The following is an 11,510-nucleotide window of genomic DNA, read 5'->3' as shown; positions in this document are numbered from 1 at the left end:
ATAAAGATAATAAATAAAAAATACAAATAAGGTACATAAATGGAACCAACTATCCTAGTAATCATAATAAATATAAATAGATTAAATTTACTCAACAAGATGCAGAGATTAACAAGCTAGAATTTTTTTTAAAAAATCCTGTTGAATGTTATTTATAACATATACAAAAAACACGTAAGGACAAAGAAAGATTGAAAGTAAAGAGGTGTGGTAGATTGAATTATAGGTCTGAATTCTTCATTCCTTCTTCATTCACACCCTTGCCATAGCCTAGTTCCCTGCCCCTTGGGCTTGGTCACGGAACTTAACTTTGGCCAATAGAATGGGCCAGAAATGATAGTGTGTCCGTTCTAAGACTAGACCTTAAGAAACCGCACATATTTTCTGTTGCCTTCTTGCAGCTTTATCATTGCCACGAGAAGATCTTCTCCTGTATAACTGCTGTCCCAGAAGCATGGACACCAAAATAAACACACGTAGAACAGAGGTTCCCCAGCCAGCCACAGACCTCTAGTGAGAAGCAGAGCTGCACAGCACAGCACAGCTTAGATCAGCAGAGCCCCAGCGGGCCAGTGTTCTGTGAACCAATCTTTTATTTTAGACTCCATGTGCTTACCTGGCATAATAGGGAGATATAAGGCCCATAATCTCCTGTCCACCATTTTGAGCCCTTGTTTTGTATAAGGCACTTTTGTGTTTTTCTAATTTGCCAGACTAGCAGCCCTCTGCAATGTGGGATCTACAGGGTGGCCTCCAGTCCCCAGTATCATCCTTTAGGTCTCTTAATCTCTTTTATGCTGTTACAATCACAGCAACTTATCTGCAGTCATTTTTTGTTAGTGTGACCCACAATATTGTGAGTGTTGTCTAATACTTGATAGAGTGGTTCCAACTCATTTGTTTCAGGGAAGCATTTGTAATCTTTCTAACATCCTTTGTTGTAATAAAGGATGTTAGATGAATTCTAACATCTTTTAGAAGATGAATTCTGGTCTACCATCTCCTTCTCTCCACTGAGTTTACCTTTTGCCTCATACTCAATGACTCCTATCTAATAGTTAATCTACGTTTTTCCCTATGATATATTCTTAAGAAGCTCTTCCTTCTTTTTTTTTTTTTTTGTTGTTGTTATTTTGTTTTGTTTTTTACATTGCTCAGCAGAATCTCTTTTGACCCCCTGTACTCTGTAAGTTGTCTATGCTCCCCAGCTGGCTCCTTCAATTTTTTTGAAAGAGACGTTTTTCTTATAATAACCTTTTTGTTTCCGTCAGATAGTGATAACGTACATTTAACAAAAGCTAATTATTTTGGCACATGTTCCAATCACATTGACACTACACAAAACATGTGTACTTAGTAGTAACATTCAGCCACATCCAGGAAACTGAAATAACAATTGATAGATAAACATCTACCAAAGTGCAGGGAGAAAAGTCTCAAATCTGTTGTAGAAGAGTTCAAGGCAAATCATATTTCCATGAAAAATTGATGCAGCATCAAACATGATGTAGCCTTAGACATTTCAGTGAGCTTATGTTATGAAATGTATAACTCTTGTGTTTTATACCTGCACACAGTAAAAGCATCGGGAGTGTCTCAAAAGGCTACCTCATTACTTAGACTCTTAAATTGCCATCCTGCATTTTTAAAAGTCACATAAAAGAATGGATTTGTGATATGAAGAATGCATTGATCTCCCCACATTCTGTCTCTGGAGTGAAAAAAATAAATGAGGCAGTATTTTAAAGTGCCATCAAGTTCAATGTTTATGACAATAATAAAAACTTGTAATAGAGAATGTTCTAAAAGAGATTTGAGTTTTTGTACTGGATACAAAACAAGATGAGGATACTAAGTTTATGTGGTCACAAACAGTTATTTAAGAAAGAACTGATGCATTCAAGCAACCACAGGTGATTTATAAGCAAAACAGGATCTTAAGTAGTAATAGCAGGAGAAACTGAACATCACAATTTTTGTTCTCAACTTGAAATAATCTGGTTCTGTTTATGCCAAGTAGCAAGCTCAAGGCCTCTCACCAGGAAGTTGTGATCTTGTTTTACTTTAAAAAGATAAAAGATTTCCCTGAGGCCACCACCTGATTGATTTTATTGCAGGTGGTGGTGTTGCTGTCAGACGTCTGGGTTGGAGGGTTGACTCCTTTCCCAGTACCATGTTTGCCAATCCACACGAGGCTCCAGGACTTTTGCTTTAATGCTTTTTATTCCATTTTATCCCAATTCTCCACTCCTATTCTCTTTTCCCATAGACAACCATTCTAACGTAGTCTCATTCATTTAGTTAATATTTACTGTATGCCCTATTATGTGTTGGCACCACAGGCGAGGAATGCATCAGTGGGCAAAGCAGATACAAACTCCTGCATTCCTGGAGCTTCTCTTATAGGGGGGAGTGCTCAATTTAAAATATTATTAAAGAGTAATAAGTACATAGAGAAAAATAAAACAGGAAAAGGAGGAAGAGGAAATGTTTGGGCTGGGAATGTCATTTTAAACAAGGTGGCCAGGAAAGGGCTCACTCAGAAGATAGCATTTGAGCAAAGATTTTAAGAAGGTGAGCACGTAAGCCTTGCAGATATCCGAGAGAAGACTTTGGGGACAGCAAGCACAAAGGCTCTGGTCCTTTGTGTCTAGCTGCTGCCTGTGCATCTCCCATACTTCACTCATGAATTCTCCGGGGATGGACTTCTCATGGCCCTGTGTGGGAAGCTCACTGAAGAATATACCCCAGAAAGAGATGGGGGTCCAAGGGTGCAAACAGAATTCAACCAAGTACTGTTGGATCCAGAGTAGCCACACTGTCCACACCACCAGCAGCTCGTCAGGGCCACAACATGTCTGCCGTGATCTTTGTCCAGATTTCTAATTTTTGTCAATATGATGAACATAAAATGATATTTCATTGCTTTCTTAAAGGGAATTGCTCTTTTTAAAACTATTCTTAATTGTGATAAGATATACCACATAAAATTTGCCATTTTTTACTATTTTTAAGTGTACAATTCAGTAACATTAATTGCATTCATAATATTATACGATCACTACTATTTCCAAAATTTTCTATCACCCCAAAGATTATCAATTTTCTTTGAGCATCTCTTCAAATTTTGCCATATTCACCATAAGAAAACAAATTAAACTACTAAAGGAAAAGAAGCTCTAAATCGTAATACAGCATCATGCTTTGGAGTTAGGCAGCCTCACATTTGAATCCCAGATCTTGCCTAATTGACCCTGGGAAACTTCCTTAATCTCTCTGATCCTTAGTTCTCTTGTCCATAGAATGGAGATAATAGTACTGACCCCTCTACAGTCTTCTAAATATTAAATGAGATGATATATATAAAAGATCACAATTCCCAGTAAAAGTGAGTGAGTGGCTGATAAACAGCAACTAGCATTAAGAGTAGCAGTAGTAACACTAATCGTAATATTTATGCTTGGGCTTCCATTTCATCTGAACCTGCCCTAACTCAAATGGTGGGACAGCCACCCCTGGCAGCACCATCCTTACCACCAAGGGACCTAGGCTCTGTTTTTGGTGGAGGAAGAAACAGGATTAAGAAATAATTTCAATGAAGAACCAAAAAGAGCATGGGTGGAGGAAAGGTTAAATAACATTCAAATCATAATGCTATTATAATTAAGGAGCAACCCCACGGCCCGTAGATGAGGATAAGAGGCTGCAGCCATGGAAGAAGCTTCTCCTCCCAAGCTGCGTGAGTGCACACTCCCCAGCAGGAGGAGGAATGGCTCTTTGCTACCCTCTGCCCTGCTGGAAAAGAGATGCTCTGCCACACTGATAGACACTGGCATCTCAAGAACTGCCAGATGTCCTTTTTTTTCAGTCTGATTTTTAAAATGCTATGATATGTTAATGCACATTTTGGATCTGGAGCTCTTAGATTTAATTGGTGACACTAATACATAAATAACTAAAGCCAGCAGATTTCCCTGATGACATGAGATATCCATCAGTCGTTTTTTGAAACATGAGTCAGATTTTTTCTTCCCACTATTATTATCTTGTGTCCTGTTACTAGCAGCATATACTTGAGTCATTATATAAAGCTTGCCAAAATGCAGACAGGACTGAAGCAAAACAAAACAAAGAAATAGCAGGAAAACGTAGGAAAAGTAAGTATTTTCAATCTACAGTGAGAGTCCAGTAGAATAAGCTTGATGGTGTTTGCACAGTTTTCTTTCTTTGTGCAGTTTCATCTAGCTATTCACTACCTTTTGAAAAAGAAAGAAAAAAATGTAATTACTCCTGCTTTAAAGCATATTTTTATTCTCCATTTTATCTAAGTGCCCCTCTTCTACTTTCTAGAATGTCTCATTGTAGAATTTGCTTACTAAAAATGTGTACTTTAGGCTACAAAAGAATATTTAGAAATCCTTACCCAAAAAAAAGCAAGTGGGAGTGGAAACTTGAAAAAAAGGACCGCCTAATTCAGCACTAAAACCAGTGTGAGAAGCAGTGTGTGTGAGTGTGTGTGTGCATGTGTGTGGTGTAAAATGTGCTTTTCAAATTGCTGAGAGGTTGATGGGACTGTTGGATTAGCTCCTCTGAGAAGAAGAGAAAAAGTGCTTGGATCTCTTCTGGTTTCTTCTTTGGAATAATTTGGATGGGATTTGTGATGCAGAAAAGCTTAAGGAAACAAGGATATCCATTCTGTGTGCTGGACAATTTTTGAAAAAAAAAAGTTGCTTTCTTCAAACAAGGTATGTCTGATAAATTACTAAGCTGTGTATATAGCTGCTTTCCACTCATTATTATAAAAACATAGAAATGTATTTGCCATTAAGAAACTATAACACATCCCTTGACCAAGTTATCAGTCTGTACAAATTTCAGTTTCAAGAGAGTTGAAATGGGAGTGGGTGATAGTTGGCGTCCTTGCAAATATATACAACTAGTAGTATATATATATTTATCAACTATAAATAAACGACACTAATATTAATATTATCACAACATTCTCACTGTTTCTTTAAACCAACTTAATTATGGTTAAAAATAAGTTGAAAAGTATGACATTTGTGTAGAATTTTAAAGTAATTTAAGTCTCCTGTTTATCTTGCCTTTTTAAAAACCTTGCTTCCTATATGGAATATAATAGCAATACAACAAATTGCTTATAACAATGTATGGATTGCAGTATGAGAAGTGGGCACACTGATGCTAAATTAAAAGAGAGATTATTTAGCTAGGATCTCTACTTCTCTCTATTCAGACAGATTTCAGTGGAATGTGGCTCGATGTGCAATTCTGTGTCTTGTTTACACTGGAAGTGTTTTCTTAGGCTGAATGCTTCTGTTACTGATAAGCCCGAGAAGGGCTGGCGTTGTTAAGTCTACCATTGTACCTCAGCTTTGCTCAGGGAAGATAGGATAAGAAATCTCTTTTAAGTATGATTTGTGACAAACCAGTATAAACATGAAAGAAATACCTCAAGCACAGGTTAAAGAGGGAGGATAAGGTTGAATAATTAGACATGATAGAGTTTGCTTCAAACAACCACTGCGCCTTTGCCGTCCCCCGATCGCGAGTGGAATTCAAGATTTTCTTTGGGTTTATTGTAAAAATAAAAACAAGCATTTTTGGCCATCGTGGTTGTTCAAAAATGTGTGTGCTAAGAAAATAATATTTTGCCATTACGTTGTGTTGCAATGAATTTGGAATTTTTGGTGGTAAAGTTCTGAGGTTGTTTTTCCCTTGGTCTCTTGAAAGATGAAAACACCCTGCAACAAGGCAGGCTCAAATGCTGTTTGTCTGTGTTTTCTGTGTGTGTGTGTGTGTGTGTGTGTGTGTGCGCGCGCTACAAGTGGTGGCTAGGGCCAGTAGGAAAGCCGGAAGCACCCGTCTTTTATTTGTGGAATTAAAATCACCTCTTTTGTAAAAGAGCTTTAGACAAAGAACTACAAACCTACAAAAACTGCATTTTGGATTGCAATATGCTGGTTTCCTAGACTTAGCTTCATTTAAATATATCTTACACCTCACCACTAAAAGGAAATAACCTTAGGAACATTGGAAATGTTTACTATCTATCCTGAAATAGTGTTTACTTTATGAATATTATTTAGAAGATCTAATTATCTTTTCCACCAAGTTCCTGATCACATGAAGAGTAGTTTCTTTCAGAGAAAATACACCAGGTTTGAGAAAGGTTTATGAATAGCATCATGAGAACAAAAATGCCTGTGCTGTTCTCTCTGTGGCTCCCATAAGACATAACTGAATACGGGAAAGCAGTGTGGCTCAATGCCACACGCCACGCCAGGAGTCCTAAACTGCAGTAACAGTTCTGCCACCACCTGCCTATGTTTCCTTGAAAAAGGTGTGTAGCATTTCTTAACTTTTATTTCCCCCTTTGAAAAACAGAAATAGCAATGCCTGCACACGCTCCCTCCCAGGGTGATCGGAGGCTCAATATTGATTCTCAGCTCCAAAGCGGTTCTGAAATGTAAAAACTTCTATAGAAATGGAATTTTCCCCCTCCCCCCCATAATCAAAAATAGATTATATTGGAAAGGCTTTATGTAATCAATGTTTTATAATAGGATGTTCCTGTTATGTGGGCCCATGTGTGCGATTTCTCTCCTTGCTCCCCTGTGGAGGCGTGAGCAGGTATGGGCAGCAGTGGCGCAGGACAGAGCACACGGATCTGTCGGTGGACGGGCATCTCGCTGTGTGACCGGGAGAGGCTGCTCAGCCACTCTGCACCTCTATTTCGTCTTACATGAAACGAAGAAGTTGGACAGATAGTCTCTAGGGCTCCCTCCCCATCCTGTGGCTCTGTGCACTGGGACTAGGCGCCCATGCAACGTCACATGCACCAGGACCGGGTTCTATGCAACGTCAAAGCAGGGCCAGGCCAATTTCATGGTTGAGACTCTCTGTACATTACAAAATGCAGAAGTACCCAAACAGGATTACGGAACTTAGGGTATGTTTTAAATATTTATGTTTACCTAACTAAAGACTTTAATGTATGTAAAAACGAAATTTAACATAATTGTATTCTTCACAAGACAATTAAAGACTATATATATATATATATATACCTCCATAGTATACTGGGGACACTGAGATCCAAGTTGCATGACAGATTCTTTTCAGTTCTCTGGTGTATTTCTGTGACTATCTTCGTAACCCCATGTGGAGAGAATGTGAAATATCTAAATTTAAGGCCTTACATGTGAGGTCAAGACCAAATGGCTCTCCCATGCTTTGGGACTTGCAGGGGGTGTTAGGAAGGAGGCTCTGCCACTTCTTAAAGGTGTCGATGTTGGCAAGTTATTTACAGTCTCTGGGCCTCAGTTTTCTCATCTATAAAAGGGGTCTGTTATTACTGCCTACCTCAGAGAGTTGTTATGTCTGTGGCTGGCACACCGTCGGTACCCAAATGTCAGTGTATATATTTTTTTATATGTGACTAGAACGAGAAATCAGATCAGCTGTGAAACAAATCATTTGTAATTGCCTTTAAACTTCTCAGCATTAACTCTTTGGATATGGTGTGCAGATTTATGGAATTATGTGATATTAATATACTCATTAGAAACTAGTTGCCATCTCTTCATCCAGAGGATGTGAGCTAATCAGTCCATCAGTAAAATAATGTGAGCAAGAGAGGCAACTTCTGTGATGCTTGTCATTTGAGAAGCCCCCAAGGTCTCCCTCTCACTGCCCTTAAAACGTGTCTCCGTGTGGTTTGCAGAAGACAGGGACATTCCTGAAAGGGAAGGTGCACAGGGAACCTGCTAGTTTTTTACAAGCATGAAAGGTCGTTATGCAAGGGGCAGTGGGCAGCTTCTGTTCTTGCAGGAAATGGGCCAAGAAAGGAAAAAGAGAGCAGGAACACTTAGAATCGGCATCAGAAATAACTTTTTGATAGTGCTGGTTGTTAAAATTTTAACTAAAAAAAACCATGTACACACAAATTTAAGTCAGTCTGGGATCATCTAGGTGAGTTCTTTGCAGACCAGAAGGTGAAGGGCTGAAAATTAGTCTAAAACCCATGACATGCCCAGAGTCCCATGTTCACAACAGAGCAGAGACTACTTCAAGTTTGTTTATTGCATTTTGCTATGGTTACCTCATCTTTAAAACAAACAGCTGTGGACACTGGACTCAGAATTTGTTTTTAATCATGTAGAAAACATTTCAAGTGACTGTAAAACTTAAAGAAATCCTTAGAGACTATCTGAAATGCTTGGGGCTGCCTGGGAAGTGTGCAAAGCAGGCACCAGACGATGCTCTGAGTTGAGCCACCTTTAAAAACTATACATCATGTGGCAACTTGCAAAAGCAAATCCCTCCATCGCTGCATTCCGGAGCTTGTACCCGGAGGGAGAAAGGTGAACTGAGATCATGGGTGCCCAAACCCTTCCCTGAGTCAAATCTACAAGCCAAAGTCTTGCAACAGAGAAATGTTAGTTTGGTGTAGATTCTATTTAGAGAATATTTTTGTGTTTGTGTTTTGTTCTGGTCTTATAATTAAAATAATATATTCAGGTCCATTTCTAGTTTATATTTTTTCACTAGATTTTTTTTTTCAATTCTTTTTAAGGATGCAGATGTCATTCTTCAGTCATTTGGTTGGCCAAATTGTACATCTATCTAGAAGATTTTCATGAGAATGGGCTAAAGACCCTTACAAATCTCTGAGCAGAGAAGGAAGGAACAAAAGTACAGAAGTGCCCCCTTTCCAGGTGTCTTGGTCAGTTCAGGTTACTATAACAGAATGCCATAGGCTGGGTGGCTTAAACAACAAATATTCATTTCTCACGGTTTGGAGGTGGGGACGTCCAAGATCAAGGTGCTCAAAGATTTGGTATCTGGTGAGGGTTCACTTCCCGGTTCATAGATGGATGGCCCTTTTCTCCCAGTGTCCTCACATGGTGGAAGGGGCGAGGGTCTCTCTCAGGCCTCTTTTATAAGGGCACTAATCGCATTCATGAGGGCTTCATCCTAGTAACCTAATTACCTTGCTAAGGCCTCACCTCCTAATGCCATCATATTGGAGGGTTAGGATTTCAACATATAAATTTGAGGGGGACACAAACATTCAGACCCTCGTAGGTTCCTTCATCAAGAAGTCTAAGAATCAAGCCATGGCTAACCCTGGGCAGCATATTACTGAGAGATTCAGCTGGTTGCTTTATCTGTTAAGTCCTAAACTAGTGTCTAAATAGGTCACATTTTGCAGGATGGTGGCGATGATGATAGTGGTGGCGGCAGTGGTTATAATGATTAACCATCACCCCAGTGATAATAATAATAATTGCTAACACTTACAGAACTATTCTTATGCACCAGGCACTGTTCTAAGTCTTTTTCATATATTAATTCATTTAATTCTAACAGCAAATATATGAGGTGGGTTGCTACCATCCCCATTATACAGACGAAAAACTAAGGCACTGAGAAGTTAAGTAAGATGTCCAAGGTAACACAGCCTAGGGATAGACCTCAGCTTCAAATCCAAGATGTGTAGTTCCAAACTCACACTCTTAACCCACCAGGCAACAATGACACATGGTCCTGGTTTGTCTCCCACTGCACCAAATTAATGCTTGCCATCCCCGAAAACATAATTTTCAAGCCAAGTTAGATTTCTAAGAAAAATATTCCTTCTTGCAAGTAGAGACACCTTAATAATACTACTGGAGAGAGGGTAGAAGCCAGGAACTCATAGGAGAAGTTGTTGGGAAAGGAGAGTTTTAATTTCTGTGGTTCTTGGATAACCTGCTGATTTAAGAGTTGTTTTTCAGGTGTGTAGGGAAGATCTGACTCTGATGCGAGCTGGCGGGTAGGACGGGGGGGGGGGGGGGGGGGGAAGACCACGGAGCAGCCTTCATTGCCATGTGCTCTGAGCAGCTGTCTCCAAAAGGTTTCCTTTATCTTCACTCCAAGGATAAGTTAGCAGCTCGTCACAGAAAGAATCACGCTTCTTTATGGCTCAAACTACTTCAGAAAATCACATTCCCTGACAGAGTCTCCACATTGACAAGACTCTAGTAAAAATTTCTCAAATTCTTTCCCTCAGTTGGAGAAAGGCTAATCTTTTGCGTGGACGTGTGGTAAAAATTCATCAAAATTGCCCCTCAGGCTATAGTGAGAAGGAACTCTGTTTCTACATTCTTTCTTCTCAGATTCGAAAAAAATCTATTCCTTTGGGGTAACCCTACGTACAGTTTCCAAGGGATCAGGTCACTGGCATCTTAATGCTAAGTGAATTCCCTCCTCTGGGTTTCTTTGTGTTGCAGACAGAGAAAACATGCTTTGGACGGAAAGGTGCAAGTCAACTTGCCCAGACTGGCTTAGTTTGTATACGATAGTGAGTAAACCTGCACTCCAAAAGGTAAAAGAAATTTGGGGAAGCAGAAATAACATTCAGTGGCAGCAACAACAAATATTAATTGGGCCATCTTTAAGAGCCATTCACAATTCCATGCGCTTGGGAAGAAGAGTGAACAAAATAGTTTCCATTTTCCTAATCTGCGGGCATACAACAAACAAATACACTTAAGAGAACCATGGTGATAAGAGCTGAGACAAACACAAGAAAGCAGGAAAACGGGATGCAGAGAGCAAGCAGTGAGATGGGGGCGATAATCTGCATTGTATAATTAGATAAATGTCAGACTAAGAGAGAGCTGTGGAGGAAGCCAGAGGGCAACCCAGGTGGGTCCCTGGTCTTGGGGGGGGGGGGGCCGGGGTGTAGCATTCCAAGGAGAGGGAAGAGCAAATGCAAAGGCTCTCAGTGGGACCATGCTTAGGAAGCCGTCCTGTCTGGAGCAGGCTGAACGAGCAGGAAAGGTGAGACCAAGGGTGTGCTTTGGACAAGCAGACACAGAGGGCGCTGGGCGCTGTCCTCACTCCTCATTTCCCCCAGAAGCCCCCTGCCACCCACTCATACACTATCTGTGGGGTAGTTCTTGCCTCTGCCCTGGATGAAATCTAAGTCCCTTAATATTTCAGACCATGCTCAGAGCTTTTAAAAAGACCTTGCTGATATTATACCCCCAAACAATCTCAGTTCAGTCATTAACATGTACATAACATTAGATAACACTTAAAAACTTCATAATGATCTTCAAAGTTTAGAGTTTCATCCCCCACATCCAGGCTTGCTTTCTTCAATGAGGAAGGGGGCATGATTGATTTCTCTCTTTCTCTGCTCTGCACCTTTACCACTCTTCCCCTTGGCCACTAAGAGTAGTCTCTTCATGTCCAGAGTTGAAGTGGGTATGGAGAGGAAAGATGAAAGGGAAAGAAAGGCCTTCTTAGTAGGTGGTACTGTTGTGAGCTAGCACCCAGGTTCCCTGAGCTCCACAGGGGTTTACAGATGTTTCTTATTCCTACAGGACACCTGTTATGGGTTCTTTGGAGAGGACTGCCCACCTGGTTGGGAATCCCTCACTGGTAGTTCCCTAGATGCTGTTGAATAAATCTGCTCTTGCTGGGAGTTACTGGCC

At 40.2% G+C, this 11,510-nt stretch overlaps 1 protein-coding gene across 9 annotated transcripts in view; it reads left to right on the top strand.

The window, feature by feature from the left end:
• The first annotated feature begins 4,487 nt into the window (after nt 1–4,487).
• The window catches only part of VIT (vitrin), a 105,732-nt gene continuing 98,709 nt past the window's right edge, over nt 4,488–11,510 (top strand). For all 9 annotated transcript variants that reach the window (XM_069494216.1, XM_069494215.1, XM_069494214.1 and 6 more), the window contains exon 1: nt 4,488–4,745. The gene's annotated coding sequence lies outside the window, so the exon portion shown is untranslated. The remainder of the gene's footprint in view (nt 4,746–11,510) is intronic.

The sequence above is a fragment of the Eulemur rufifrons genome, chromosome 19 (assembly GCF_041146395.1).
Source record: "Eulemur rufifrons isolate Redbay chromosome 19, OSU_ERuf_1, whole genome shotgun sequence".
In the NCBI taxonomy this organism is placed as follows: Eukaryota; Metazoa; Chordata; class Mammalia; order Primates; family Lemuridae; genus Eulemur; species Eulemur rufifrons.
Note: the sequence above shows the minus strand (reverse complement) of the source record. Positions and strands in the feature narration are given on the sequence as shown.